Source organism: Lithobates pipiens, unplaced genomic scaffold, assembly GCF_037356315.1.
Source record: "Lithobates pipiens isolate NorthernLeopardFrog02 unplaced genomic scaffold, aLitPip1_a1.2 Scaffold_16, whole genome shotgun sequence".
NCBI lineage: Eukaryota > Metazoa > Chordata > Amphibia > Anura > Ranidae > Lithobates > Lithobates pipiens.
Window position 1 is genome coordinate 277,974,939 of NW_027507748.1, and position 16,189 is coordinate 277,991,127.

At 41.8% G+C, this 16,189-nt stretch overlaps 1 protein-coding gene across 1 annotated transcript in view; it reads left to right on the plus strand.

Annotated features, from left to right (window-relative positions):
* The first annotated feature begins 1,835 nt into the window (after positions 1 to 1,835).
* The window catches only part of TNNI1 (troponin I1, slow skeletal type), a 44,436-nt gene continuing 30,082 nt past the window's right edge, over positions 1,836 to 16,189 (plus strand). Inside the window, exons 1-2 of the mRNA XM_077481476.1 lie at positions 1,836 to 1,943; positions 8,500 to 8,535. The gene's annotated coding sequence lies outside the window, so the exon portion shown is untranslated. The remainder of the gene's footprint in view (positions 1,944 to 8,499; positions 8,536 to 16,189) is intronic.

The following is a 16,189-nucleotide window of genomic DNA, read 5'->3' on the forward strand; positions in this document are numbered from 1 at the left end:
ATGGGGCACAGTGGCTGCATAAGGTGGGCACAAGTGGCTGCATATGATGGGCACAATGGCTACATATGATGGGCACAATGGTTGCATATGATGGGCACAAGTGGCTGCATATGATGGGGCACAAATGGCTGCATTTGATGGGCACAGTGGCTGCATATGATGGGCACAAGTGGCTGCATATGACAGGTACAAGTGGCTGCATATTATGGGGCTCAGTGGCTGCATATGATGGGCACAGTGTCTGCATTTGATGGGCACAATGGCTGCATTTGATGGGCACAGTGGCTGCGTTTGATGGGCCCAATGGTTGCATATGACAGGCACAGTGAGGCTGCAATTGATGGGGGGTTCAGTATTTTTTCGTTTGTTCGCGCCCCCCTAAAAAAAAATGAGACCCAGCCGCCACTGGCTTTAAAGCGGTAGTAAACCCGCAAATTATTTTATTTTTTTTAAAACCTGCAAAGCAAAAGGCATAATGAGCTAGTATGCACCGCATACTAGCTCATTATGAAATACTTACCTTAGAACGAGGCCCCGACATCTGGCCCGATCCACGCCGAGGGAGCTGACATGCTCCCTCGGCATCTCTTCCGGGTATCGCGGCTCCGGCGCTGTGAGTGGCCGGAGCCGCGATATCGTCACTCCCGCGCATGCGCGCGGGAGATTTCAGTCCGGCCGGACGAGCGCTGCCGGATTTTCACGGCGAGAACCTTCTTGTGCGCATGCGCCGCTGCAGTCAGCGGCGCATACCGAGGGGAATATCTCCTAAACCGTACAGGTTTAGGAGATATTTTTTTTACCTACAGGTAAGCCTTATTATAGGCTTTCCTGTAGGTAAAAGTTAAAAAATTGACCATACAACCACTTTAAGTACATTTTTCCTCATGCCTATAGGTACAGTAACCTTAAAGAACAATTCCAGGAATCACCATGTTATGCATTGGTCCGTTTCATTGGTCCAACTTGGAGAAGACAACTATGTTTATCCCAGCCTGATCCCACTGGAAGCTGACACTGCTCCACTTGCTTCTGGACCCTGCACTGAGTGGCCAGCCTGATGCATTGCGAACACAGGAGGTTGGATGCTCGGAATTGGCGTCATTCAGAGAATGCTTTGCTTTTTCCGAATGCCTCAAAACCCTTCTCTGATTGGACAAGGTGGAGAGCATGATGTCACCGCCCTGCCTTTCCACCTCTTCCAGTCAGAGAATACTTTGCAATAATTCATAGCAAAGCATTCTCTGAATGATGCCTGTCTCGAGCAGCCAACCGCCTGTGCTCACAATGCAGGTGAGCAAGCTGGACCAGCTTGTTATGTATAACATGCCAATGCCTGGAATTATTCTTTAAACCTAGATAATTTGTCAGTTTGTATAGTAGGATCTTCTATGAGATGTTAGCCTCATAGTTACCTTTTAGTAAAACAGTACAATATATATATATATATATATATATATATATATATATATATTCCTGATTTGTTCTGGACCCTTTGTGAGTATCAGGTTTATAGATAATTGTTATGGCATTTTTAATAAATTTTCTGGTTCTGTAAAATTATTATGCTATAAGAGCTGTGTGTGTCTGAATTCTATAGCAGTAATTACTCTTTTTTTTTTTTGCCTGGGCACAGGATTATAAACCTTCTGCATTCCGCTCCCACAATAGTGCTCAGGATTAAAATTACTAGCATTTTTATAACAGCATTGTTCTCAGAACAAAAAAAGACAGGTGCAGAATATCCCTTTGCCCTGCTATCCACCCATCCAAACACTAAGTAATGTTCCTCTCTCAAACTCTCTGGCATTCAGTGAATTTGTAGGGGTGTCATGATTTCATAATGTTGTCACTCTGTGGAAACTAGGGTCTTTAATTAAAAATGTTGACAGGGCTCACACTGTTCAGACTGGCCTAACAGAGCCTCCAGAACAGACACAAGAGAGGTGAGTGCTCAGATACTACTGCCTTCGTTAGACTGCATACATGAGACCTGGATGCACACACAAGCAGATCTTTTATCTATTAATTGATAATTCTATAAAATGCATTTAAGTTTTTTTTTTATATTTTTATTACAAAATATTTTAGAAAAAGATAGGGTTCTTCCCGATCACAATAACCTGTGCATGGTTCATACATTATCAGATAATTTATTATTCTTTGCATTGCATAGCAAAACCAGATAGCAGTGCCATGTTATTCTGATCACAGACTTATTCATTTTAAATGATATGCCAAAGTTCAATTTGTGTTAGAATTTATGTGAGAATATGTAAGTGTATGTAAAGGCATTTTTTAGTATTAGAAAATAATTTTTATTTTTTATTTTGTCTGTGCCCCCCCATTGAGGGGATTTACCTCTCTATTTGTCCTAGTGACTACTGTAACCAAGACAGAAAGTGCAGGGAAATTCAGATTTCAGATGTCACTTAGGCAAGAGCACATGCAGTACTGTAGTCGCTTTAACTGTACTTTGACAGCAGTTTCATTCAATTTGTAAAAATTTCTTATTACGTCTTCAGGACAGGAATGAAAGGAAAGACTCTCCAGTGGAGGACATACATTAATTACCTGGGTTTTACCATGCATTACTCTATACAAAACTAAAATGAAAGCTTTGGCTTTACATACATTTCATTGACATACAGTACTTGTATTAAAGATTTCATTTTCACCATTTTATAATGAAAAAAATAACTATTGAATTTATTTTCTAGAATTAAACTTCTCAATGCTTTACAAGTACTCCAGGTGAAATACACAGTCAAAAGATGAAAGCAACAAAAACAGATGAAAGTAGAGAAAATAGTCAGGAAAAGCTTTAAATAGCAGGAAAATTAAAAGTGAAAATTCTAGAGACAAAAAAAGTGCCACAATTCAATGTTAATATGTTATAAATAGGCTCCCTAGTATTGAATAAGGCTAATCTGCAGTTTAATGAGCAGCTAAAATGATCTAACAATGGAAATGTAGGAGAAATGTAAGGAGATATGATATCTCTCTGCCTAAAGGCTAGGTTCACGTGAATGTGAATTTGATGCTTTTTGAACCACATTATATTCACATGACATGGGAAAGAACATTGCTTTCTAGTTTGCCAATATGCCCAGTGCTGCCAGAGTGTGGGTTCAGTGCAAATTGGAAAAGAGTGCTGTCAGTTTTCTGAGTAGTGCAGTTCAGCTCAGATGCAAGTCAGGCTTCTTTGGGAACGCTTCTGAATTGAACGTCATTCAGTTGTGAACACGAAAAAATCTTGACCTGATCCTGATGCAAAGCTGACCTGATCCTGGTCAAAAACTGACCTGAACCACTGAACAACTACTCTGTGAATTAGGTGTGAAAACGGAGCTTCAATTTGCACCACACATGAACCCAGCCTAAAAAAGAGGAGTTGACTAAAGAAGGAAAACGAGCATGTTCAGAGTCCAATTGAATATCAGATCTGTAACTACTGTTATGCCATGTACGCATGGTCGGACATTCCGACGGCCCAAACTCGTCTTGCATACACACGGTCGCACAAAGTTGTCGGGAAAATCCGATTGTTCAGAACGAGGTGACGTAAACCACATAAAGCAGGACTATAGAGAGGGCAGAAGCCAATAGCTTTCGTCACGTAATTTATTCTGTGCATGTGTGGCACTTGTCCGTTGGAGTTGTCTACACACGATCGGAATTTAAACGATCGTATTTTGTTGTCGGAAAATTTTAGATCCAGCTCTCAATTTTGTGTGTCGGAAATTCAGACGGAAAAAGTCAGACGGAAAAAGTCAGACGGAGCCCACACACGATCGGGTTTTCCAACATGATCCGATTGCACATTTTCTGTCGGAAAGTCCGACCGTGTGTACGGGGCATTAGACTTCCTGCATTAATTTTATTTAAATGCAGGATAAAGTCATCTGGGGGGGAAATCAATCTGGAGAATCTAATCTACCCTTGAAAACACAGAATTCTATTTTCTCTAAATGCAATTAAATAAATGCACTTAAACACAAGTACCATTTAAAATGAGTACAGGCAGTACCATATGTTTAGAAATGTCTTATAACAAATGTATGTCATTGCCTGTGCGAATGAGGCCATAGGAAAAATGATGTCGATTTTATTTCTGCTTTTACTTGGAGACAATAAAAAGTACAGTTGGAGTCCTCAAAGCTGGCAATTTACATGTGGCAATTTGATAGTGTGATCAAAGTTTCAACACCGTTTTTGGTGTGGCAAAGCAATCAAAACATAAAATAGTGGTTATGATTGTCCACAAGGTAATAAAACTGAAATTGCCCTGATCAAACCTGGTAGAAAAATGCAAATTGTTCAGATTAAATTGCCAGAACTTTTTCTGTTTTCGATTTGATCTTTTAATACACTGTTGAAACAATTTTTAGCTTGCTTTTCACTACACAATTGACTAAATTCTGGTGGTCAATTGAGCTCATTGAAGGTCATAAATTGGGTCGTTTTCAGCAATTACTTTTGATGGTATTTACGATATCTGGTTGATGGAAAGTGGTTCAAACTGACTGACAATCGCCATGCCTTTGGCCATCTTAAAATGTATGCGTAGCCAAAAGTAATTTTCTTAGTATTAGATGTGCAGAGAAGGGTTAAACTCTCTACTAGGTTATTTTTTGCGCTAGATATCCTTTCATGGAGATATCCTCTCACTTCTTATCTTGGAAACATATTAGGAAGTTAAAGGAAAATCTCAACTGAGGGGAACTTAGATAGTTTTCACCAGAACATTTGTGCCCATTGGAATGTTTACTTTGAACTCATGATATTTAAATGTAGGATTTAATCTTACATTCTGTCATAGCGACAATGGTCACCAGGTCAAATAAAGGGGTGAATCTCCCCAACGGGGACACAGACTGTAACAAAAAACTTGGCAGAAGGTCTAACTTTTTTCTCACTAAAAGAATGCCTCTACATATATTAGAAGCAAGTAGGTATCATTATTATACTCATCCAACGTAAAGCCCAACTCAGGCAACTAAATAAATTATCTCATGTGGTGGGGTTGTGCCTGGTTATGCAAGGTTGTGCAAGGGTTAATTGCTCATTTATGTCTAGAGGAATAATAAAAGGAAATGTACCTACTTCCTCTGCTCCTCCCTGCAGCATCTGCACCTCCACAATCTACCAGTCTAGAGTCCTGGCATCATCAAGACCAGAGCAGGGTCCTGCACTGGACATGAGAATGTCAAGGGCCAGTTAACCAATGGAACATTGGGGAGCAGAGGATCCAGTAATTCTTCCCTAGACAATACAAAAAAAGCATTTAACTATTGCATTGCGGATACAGCCCCACTGCAAGGGATCATTTTTTATCAGGTTTTAAGCTTTTACATAAAGATGATGCAAGTATTTGGTCAAATGGTTAACAATACAATGCATTTAATAATTAACATAAATAAACTGTATTTGAAGAGACTACAGTATTAATGTTTGAAATGTCAGGTATTAACAATTATTTTGTATAGTTTAAGCTGTAAATTACGTCTTGACATTTAAGTCTGGGCACCTGTCATTTCTCCTGTCCTTTTCTATGGGGTACTAAATTGTATTCAAATTAAATAAGACCATTTTTTCATGTTAACATTTAAACTAAACCTGTCTTAAACCTGACATATGTAGACTGATCATATGATATAAAATTTACCTCTAGTGATAACTGCATGTGGAAGGGATCATTAGGCAGCTGAACTCATAAGCACCTCTGGACTTTTGATCTAAACGCTATGATGTGAAGCCTCTAATGGTAATGACCAGTACTCAATTAAAGACAACTAAATAAGCCTTTGGAGGTGGGATGGGCCTGGCCCAACCTAAGATTATGGTAAATACGGTTGGTTTGAAAGTTAGCAAAGGCATACTTTACTAACCACAAACTAACTGATTGGTGCTTCTAATCTGACCAATCAACTCATTGCTAGCAATAACTGGTGATATATGAGTTAAAGAATAACTGTCATGATAAATACAATATTCTATATGTTATTATTACATTATATCACAAAAGTAAATACACCCCTCACATTTTTGTAAATAATTTATTATATCTTTTCATGTGACAACACTGAAGAAATTACACTTTGCTACAATTTAAAGTAGTGAGTGTACAACTTGTATAAGAGTGTAAATTTGTTGACCCCTCAAAATAACTCAACACACAGCCATTAATTTCTAAACTGCTGGCAAAAAAGTGAGTACCCCCCTAAGTGCAAATGTCCAAATTGGGCCCAAAGTGTCAATATTTTATTTTAAAAATAAAATGCCGTGTGGGTCCCCCCCAAATCCTTACCAAACCCTTATCCGAGCATGCAACCTGGCAGGCCCCCCCCTCCTTAACCATACCAGGCCACATGCCCTCAACATGGGGAGGGTGCTTTGGGGTCTCCCCAAATCACCTTGTTCCCATGTTGATGGGGACAAGGGCTTCATCCCCACAACCCTTGCCGGTGGTTGTGGGGGTCTTCAGGTGGGACTTATCGGAATCTGCAACCCCCAGATCCCAGCCCTCCCCCATGTGAATGTGTATTGGGTATATTGTACCCCTACCCATTCGACCAAAAAAATTGGTCCGAAAGGTAAAAACGACAGGAGACAGTTTTTGACAATTTCTTTATTAAAAAAAAAAGTGTCCGGGGATGTCCATCCATCTTCAACCATGGTGCCGACGGACCCGAAAAAGAGAAAAAAAAAAAAATACTCTGCCTCCATGGGAGGTGTCCCACTGACTGCTGTCTTTTCGCTGTGACAGCTCTTATATAGGCAAGTGTGAGGCCACCCGCTGACGTAACCAAATGACCCTTCCCCCTCTGGCAGTGTTGGGCAAGGGTGGCCTTCTTTGACAAATAATAGTGCCTACATACCTGACATCTAAAGTTGTATTTGGCAAAGCTAGCATTAATGCCGCGTACACATGATCAAACTATCTGGCGGACTTGGTCCGCTGGACAATCCGCCCGTGTGTGGGCTCCGGCTGACTTTTTTTTCTTAAAAGTCCGGTGGACTTAGAAAGTAGTTTTGACTAAAAAATTCTGGCCGTCTGCGTGCTAGTCCGCCGGACTTTTGAAATGAACGGACTTTCCTGCACACGGAGGAAAGTCCGTTCATTTTGAACACGGCTCCAGGTAGACGGGACTAGCGAAGGAGTTCAATGTCACCGCGGCGAGATTGACACGTCGCTGGCCCCGTCACCTGGTATGGACTTAAAGGGGAAGCCCTATGCCGAAAAAACGGCGTGGGGGTTCCCCCCAGAGTACATATCAGACCCTTATCCGAGCACGCAGCCTGGCCGGTCAGGAAAGGGGATGGGGATGAGCGAGCGCCCCCCTCCTAAGCTGTACCAGGCCGCGTGCCCTCAACATGGGGGGTGCTTTGGGGTAGGGGGGCCGCACGGCCACCCACCCAAAACCACCTTGTCCCCATGTTGATGAGGACAAGGGCCTCTTCCCGACAATCCTGGCCATTGGTTGTCGGGGTCTGTGGGCGGGGGGCTTATCGGAATCCGGGAGCCCCCTGTAATAAGGGGGACCCCAGATACCGGCCCCCACCCTATGTGAATGAGTATGGGGTACAATGTACCCCTACCCATTCACCTCTTGAAAAAAACGTTAAAAAAACACCACACAAGTCCTCTGGGACTGTGAGATCATAAGGGGCGGGGACATCACCCGGCGATGTCCCTATATAAGTCACCGCACAGCGCGTCCCTGTCATTGCGGCCAGAGAGAGCGTTGAGTCAACATCTCAAGGAGGAAGAAGAAGAAGAAGAGAAGGCGGCGGCGATAGAAGACCGGACCACCGCTAGTGGTCCGGTCTAGGGAGGAGGATGAGGAGAAAAAGGGCACATCAGTAGTCCAAGAAATAGTCCAGAAATCTGTTCAAAATGGTTGCGCTCCACCCTCAAACAGAAGCAGAAGAAGGATGCATTAGCAGTCTAAAACAATAATGGCTGCTGTACTGCGGCTTAAAAGTCACATTAAATAGGATTTGGTACATGTCCCCATTGTAATACTGCGCTTTTTTTTTTTGGTTTGTTTTTTGACAATCCCTAGCCTAATAGCTTTAAAAATGGCCAGAACTGATTATCAAGATTTGCACCCCTAGACTTCAATGGGGTTCAAATTTCCATTCAGAATTTCGGATATCACACTGGGTTTGTCAAACTTTTCTGTGAATCAAAGCCAGGCACATTCACTCATGCACATCCCCAAACACCATACTCCCTGGTGTTCATTTTTTTACAGAGGCAGACAAATGAAATTTCAGGGCAATTTTTTCTCAAACATTTTATCTTAGTTCTGCACACCTAGTTGGCCTTTTCTGTTTGGTGGGTAGCAAATAGATATCAGAGGTTCAAGGTCTTTGTTTACTGGCAATGATCTCTGAATTTCTTAATATGTCGGGCTTGTCAGCTGTCTCTAATGTCTAATAACACATTTAGCTGCTCATGTTTCTCATATTTGGCTGCATTTTCTTTCCATACAGGTTTCTTAAAATACAGATACCAATCATGCCAGAACCGTGAGTAAACATTAAAAAACTATTTTCTCACCCCCAAGTTTTAGTCTGTCTAGGTGTACACCTATGCGTCAGTACCATTATAACAATGTGACAAAAGTCATTTCTGTTTTGATTACCATGATAACAATGTCACAGTCACACCATGTGTGTGTCAAGAATGTGTACAACATTGCATTATTTTACAACATGCACAGAAACGTGTTACCCTTTTAACAGATGTATAGATGTAATTGCTAATGGCTCCCACATGCATCTGCTAATGTATGCGTTTTCACGTGTGCCAAACAGTTACCACAGCACCAATGCACTTTGGAGTGATTTTGAAAAAGGGTTAGCAACATCTTTCGTGCATTTCTCACGCAAAGAACAGCCCATTGAAATGAATGGGCTACCCTATACACAACGCGTGCGAACGCACAAAAAATATGCAGAAATGCATTGCAATCATGGTGTGAACCTAACCTAAGAAAATAAATATTTAATTTTTATGGAAATACTTTTTTAAAACAACTTGTATTAAAACAAATGACTGATAGTGAGATACAGTAAGAGTCAAGTTCACACATTGGCAGCACGACTTGCAGCGCGACTGCCTCAGGTGACCTGCACACGACTTCAGCGGCAGCTTGCAAAATGACTTCTGTATATAAGTCAATGCAAGTTGCCTGAAGTCGCCCTAAAAGTAATACAGGAACCTTTTTCTATGTCAGCGCGACTTGAGTCGCTCCTATTAGAATGGTTCCCTAGTACAGAATGGGACGAGACTTGTCAGGCGGCTAAGTCGCCTGACAAGTCCCACCTGTGTGAACTGGCTCTTAGAGAATAGGTAATTTCACCAATTTCAGTGGGAATATTTTTTCCAAGATTACAAAAAGTAGCAAATTGTTAAGCTGTCATATGTTATATATTATATTAAAGAGGAGAGCCAGTTTAAAAAAAAAAATTTCTAAAGTCAGCAGCTGCAAACACTGTAGCTGCTGACTTTTAATAAGCAGACTTACCTGTCCAGGGTGCCCGCGATGTCGGCCGCCCGAGGCTGACCCGTCCCTCGGCTCTCGGGTCCTGGCACCTCCACTTTAGCTAAGGGAAACAGGCAGTGGAGCCTTGCGGCTTCACTGCCCGTTTCCTACTGCGCATGCGCGAGTCGCGCAGAGCTTTGTGAATGGGGCGCACTGTGTTCTGGGACACACAGTTCCCAGAACACAGCGCGACCCATTACCCAGAAGACGCCGCACGGAAGGAGAGAAGACAGAAGATCACCACGGAGGAGGAAGAGGCAGATTAGGACGATGTGCCTAGCAACAGGCATTTCTGGTAAGTTAAAAAATTTCATTTTTTTTTCAGATTTTTTTCTAAATTTTAATGTATTTTTGTTTTTCAGGGTGGCCCTCCACTTTAAGCTGTTATATGTTTCAGTGGCAACTGTAGACACTGACCAAAGGGGAGTTGCTGCAAATTACAGTGGGGAAAATAATTCTTTTAACACCTACAGATTTTGTAGATTTGCCCACTTACAAAGAAATTAAGGGCCTATAATTTTTATCATAGGTGTATTTTAAACAGACAGAATATCAACCAAAAATCCAGAAAAAACACGATAAAAATGTTAAAAAGTGCGTTGAGTAAAATAAGTATTTGATCCCCAAGCAAATTACTTAGTATTTGGTGGAGAAACAATTGTTGCCAAGAACAGAGGTAAGATGTTTCTTGTAGTTGGTTACCAGGTTTGCACACATATCAGGAGGGATTTTGGTCCACTCTTCTTTACAGATTTTCTCTAAATCCTTAAGGTTTCTTGGCTGTTGCTTGGAAACTTAACGTTTCAGCTCCCTCCATAAATTTTCTATAGGATTAAGGTATGGAGACTGGCCAGGCCACTCCATGACCTTAATGTGCTTTTTCTTGAGCCACTGCTTTGCTGCCTTGGCGGTATGTTTTGGGTCATTGTCATGCTGGAAGACCCATCCATGACCCATCTTCAGTGTTCTGCCTGAGGTAAGAAGATTCTCATCCAAGATTTTACAATACATGGCCCTGTCTCTTGGCCCTCAATGCGGCAAAGTCAGCCTGTACCCTTTTTTTTTATTCTTTTTATTTTAGTTCACATTTTTAAGATACAAAAACATTGGGCATACCCAGGTTGAGCACATATATAATTCAATACAAACAAACAAATAAAACAAGCATCAACAAAAATCGCCTCCTGCATCACTAGGTTCTCCCATTCTTTGGTATTTGTTTTAATGAGTGTTATTTTACTAATGATCAGTCCTCTCAGATGGGCCTTCAAGGTATCCCAGATCACCATAGATGTTGCCGAGCCTTGATTAATCTCCAGGAACTCCTGAAGGGCCCCAGGAGACGGATCAGGCTCTGGGAAGATTGCAAGCCAGAATGGGCTTACCTTTCACAACTTGCATCTGGGACTAGGGATAGTGTTGATTCGCGCACACATGAGAGTGTGGTCTGAAATGTTGCGTGGTGGTATATGAGGTTTTTAAGAGCTTTAAAGGAGCCTACACAGGATGCGTCTAGCACAATTGCAGAATAAGCCCTTGTACACACGGTCGGAGAATCCGTCGGAATGTGTCCTATCGGACCGTGTTGTCGGATAATCCGACTATGTGTGGTATGCACCGGACTGATTCCGTCGGAATATCCGTCGGACCCAATTTTTCAACTTGTTGGAAATATTTTCCGACCAACTGGTTCGATTGGACATACTCCGATCATGTTTAGAGAATTTTGATCGGACCAAGTGCCACGCATGCTCAGATCAAATTCCTACATCAAAGCTATTGGCTACTAGCCTGAACGTAGTCCCATCGTAACGAAATTACGTCATCACGTTCTGAATGATCGGATTTTTCGACAACTTAGTCCGACCATGTGTATGCAACAGTTTCGGACAAGATCCGACAGGCAAAATCCGATGGATTTGGTTGTCGAAATCTCCGACCGTGTGTACAGGGGCTTAGAATCCTTCTTTATAAGCCAGTTGTGGGCATGTTTGAGCATGGCGAACAGAAAATATTTGCCAAGGTAGGGGCACGCCAAGCCCCCCTGCAACCACAGTGGCAGCAAGACCATCAGCCTAAACCTTGGTTGTTGCGAGCCCCAAATAAAATAAGTTATATTGGAGATTTTCATTTTAAAATACTTCTTAGTGATCTACTGTATATTGGTGCATGTCTTAGTACATAGGAAACACAGTAAACACAGTAAACATTCATTTTAAATAGATTTATGCACCCTATAAGGGACAGAGGGAGGTTAACCCAAGCCTTCAATTTAGACTTCATGTTGTTAAAAAGTAGGGCTTAATTTAAACGTACAATATTCTGAAGGATCTGAGTAGATCTCAATATCAAGATACTTAATACTACGAGTCCATAGAAGAGGTAAGGTAGGATCAGCACTGCATTGAGCCTCCCTAGCTATAGGTAGGATTTGTGATTCCCCCAATTGATTCTTAGTCCTGAGTAAACTCAGACAAACTCAGAATACCTATAACAGTAGAAGCCTTCTTTAGGGCCATTGCCACTGGCTCCATCACTATAGCAAATAGTACCAGAGAAAATGGACAGCCCTGCCTCATGTCTCTCCTTATCGGAAAGGGTTCTGAGAGCTCATCCCCTAGTTTGATCTGCGCCTGCAGGGATGAGTAGAGCAACTGGAACCATTTTAAAAATATTGGTCCAAACCCCATACTTTCTAGTACTGCGACTCTGCGAGCATATAAAGCCGGGCTACGGAGTCAAAGGCCTTCTCAATGTAGAGTGCGGCCAAGACTCTACAGGTGGAATCTATTGAGGGTAGTTGTAACCCTGCGTACGCTTATATCAGTAGACTTTCAAGGGGTAAATCCAGTTTGATGTATACTAAGTAGGTCCGGAATAAATTTCATCAATCTAGTGACCAGTATTTTAGTTAAAATTTTAAGGTCATAATTTAGTAATGAGATGGGCCTGTATGAGGCGCATTTGGAAGGATCCTTCCCTGGTTTATGGAATAAAACTATAAGGGCCTGATGCATAGAGGGAGGTATCATCATCATCCTTTCCAAAAAGTACGAGTAGACTGTGTAGTTTGGGTGCTGGTGTGGGTGCATACATCCTGTACCATGCCCCCGGGCATCATGGCTCTGTGTTTTTTTTAACTGGGAAGGAGTGGTTAGCCGCTTCAATTTCAACCAGTGTGATGGTTCTATGAAGAAGCACAGCTTCTTCTGGTGGAAGCATGGGAAGGTCTAGGGTACTCAGTGCCTCCCAAATAGCATCATCAGATGGACCCAAAATGGTTTCCTATAGCTGGGTAAAGTACTTTGTGAATTCCTGTAGTATGGTAGATGGATCAGATGCAATAGTGTCATCTACACAACATATGTTTGAAATCACCATTTGAGTCCTATTATCTGCCACAAGATTAGCTAACATCTTCCCATTTTTATCTCTGACTCAAACACCCTGCCAGCCACAGTGTGCAGTCTAAATGTGTGGCAGAAGTCATGTAGAGAGACAAGTCACATCTAGTCTATGCAAGTAGCTTGAAGTTGTCTGCAGTTGGAGAATCAGAAAAGGTTTCTGCTGCCCAGCCTGTATCTTTAGCAGAGAAACAGCCTCAAAGCATAATATTTCCACCTCTGTCTTGACTGTAGGGATCGTGTTGTCATAGTCAGAATTTTTCCTCCAAACACGGCGAGTCAAGCCAATGCCAAAGAGCTTCATTTTGGTGTCATCTGACCACAGCACTTTCTCCCAATCCTTCTCTGAATCATTAAGATGTTCATTGGAAAACCTTTTGAGGAGGGGGACCTTGCGGGTGCTGCAAGATTTCAATCCTTGGCTGCATATTATGTTACCAATGGTTTGTTTGGTGACTATGGTCCCAACTGCCTTGAGATCATTCACAAGCTTCTCCCTTGTAATTCTGGGCTTCACTTTTCTCATGATCATCCTTACCCCATGAGGCAAAATCTTGCTTGGAGTTCCAGACCGAGGGTGATTGATGTTTATTTAGTATTTCTTCCATTTGCAAATAATCGCAACAGTTGTCTCCTTCTCACCAAGCTTCTTGCTGATGGTCTTGTATCCCATTCCAGCCTTGTGCGGGTCTACAATCTTGTCCCTGATATCATTTGACAGCTCTTTAGTCTTTAGTCTTGCCCATGATGGTGGGTTTGAATGGAAGAAAGAGATTCTGCAAATGAGTGTCTTTTGTACAAGAGGTCATTAGGAGCACCTTCTTAAATTGACAGGACTAATCTGTGTACCACATGAGCTCATACTGTAGCCAGTCTGTGGGAGCCAGAATTACTGTTGGTTGGTAGGTGATCAAATACTTATTTTACTCACTGAACTGCAACTCAAATTTATAACATTAGTACCATATTTTTTTTGGGGGGATTTTTGGTTGATATTCTGTCTCTATAATTTAAAATACACTTACAGTGGTGTGAAAAAGTGTTTGCCCCCTTCCTCATTTCCTGTTCCTTTGCATGTTTGTCACACTTAAGTGTTTCGGAACATCAAACCAATTTAAACAATAGTCAAGGACAACACAAGTAAACACAAAATGCAATTTGTAAATGAAGGTGTTTATTATTAAAGGTGAAAAAAAATCCAAACCATCATGGCCCTGTGTGAAAAAGTGATTGCCCCCTAAACCTAATAACTGGTTGGGCCACCCTTAGCAGCAACAACTGCAACCAAGCGTTTGCTATAACGTGCAATGAGGCTTTTACAGCGTCCTGGAGGAATTTTGGCCCACTCATCTTTGCAGAATTGTCCTAATTCAGTTACATTAGAGGGTTTTCGAGCATGAACGGTCTTTTTAAGGTCATACCACAACATCTCAATAGGATTCAGGTCAGGACTTTGGCTAGGCCACTCCAAAGTCTTCATTTTGTTTTTCTTCAGCCATTCAGTGGTGGACTTGCTGGTGTGTTTAGGAACATTGTCCTGCTGCAGAACCCAAGTTCGTTTCAGCTTGAGTACACGAACAGATGGTCGGACATTCTCCTTCAGGATCTCTTGGTAGACAGCAGAATTCATAGTTCCTTTTATCACGGCAAGTCTTCCAGGTCCTGAAGCAGCAAAACAGCCCCAGACCATCACACTACCACCACCATATTTTACTGTTGGTATAATGTTCTTTTTATGAAATGCAGTGTTCCTTCTACACCAGATATACTTGGACACACACCTTCCAAAGAGTTCCACTTTTGTCTCATCGGTCCACAGAATGTTGTCCCAAAAGTCTTGGGGATCATCAAGATGTGTTGTGGAGAAATTGAGACGAGCTTTGATGTTCTTTTTGCTCAGCAGTGGTTTTCTCCTTGGAACTCTGCCATGCAGGCCATTTTTGCCCAGTCTTTTCCTGATGGTGGAGGCATGAACGCTGACCTTAACTGAGGCAAGTGAGGCCTGCAGTTCCTTGGACGTTGTTGTGGGGTCTTTTGTGACCTCTTGGATGAGTCGTCGCTGCGCTCTTGGGGTAATTTTGGGCGGCCGGCCACTCCTGGGAAGGTTCACCACTGTTCCATGTCTTCGCTATTTGTGGATAATGGCTCTCACTGTGGTTCGCTGGATTCCCAAAGCTTTGGAAATGGCTTTATAACCCTTTTCAGACTGATAGATCTCAATTACTTTCTTTCTCAATTGTTCCTGAATTTCTTTGGGTCTCGGCATGATTTGTAGCTTTTAAGGATCTTCTGGTGGACCTTACTGTGTCAAGCAGCTCCTATTTAAGTGATGCCTTGATTGTGAACAGGTGTGGCAATAATCAGGCCTGGGTGTGGCTAGAGAAATTGAACTCAGGTGTGGACAACCACAGTTATAGTATGTTTTAACAAGGGGGGCAATCACTTTTTCACACAGGGCCATGATGGTTTGGATTTTTTTTCACCTTTAATAATAAACACCTTCATTTACAAATTGCATTTTGTGTTTACTTGTGTTGTCCTTGACTATTGTTTAAATTGGTTTTATGTTCCGAAACACTTAAGTGTGACAAACATGCAAAGGAACAGGAAATGAGGAAGGGGGCAAACACTTTTTCACACCACTGTATAATAAAAATTACAGACCCTTAATTTCTTTGTACGTGAGCAAACTTACAAAATATGCAGGGGATCAAATAATGTTTTCCCCACTGTAAATCGATGGACGCCTTTCCAATTGCCCTCTAATGCCTCCCTGTGAGGCCGATTGTCTGTTATCCTTCAGTACATGGCACACAGTAGCACATTTACTTGGGAAAACAATGCCCAGTGATCACCATATCTTTTGCGTACTTTAATAGGGATGAGATCTGAATTTGTTAATCTGCTCTAAAGATCATATGCTATAGACACCATAGTTACACAATGAAGTACACAATAGTCAAATAGTTACACAATGAAGTAGCCATACTGTATTTAATGAGGATGGCTACAGAAATTCAGACTCTAAGAAAGTCATAAGAAACTACTTTATTATTACCTCTGCTAGAGAGTTTGTTTTTATGCTGCTTGTGTCCATTGTGCAGGTATTACCCCTTGCTTTCTGTAGAAAGTGAGAAAAAAATAAGGACACAGACAGAAGCACAAACCTTTTGTCACTCCAAGGAAAGCTTCAAAAAAGATGTGTTGGGTTTGAACATGTTGTAGTTTACT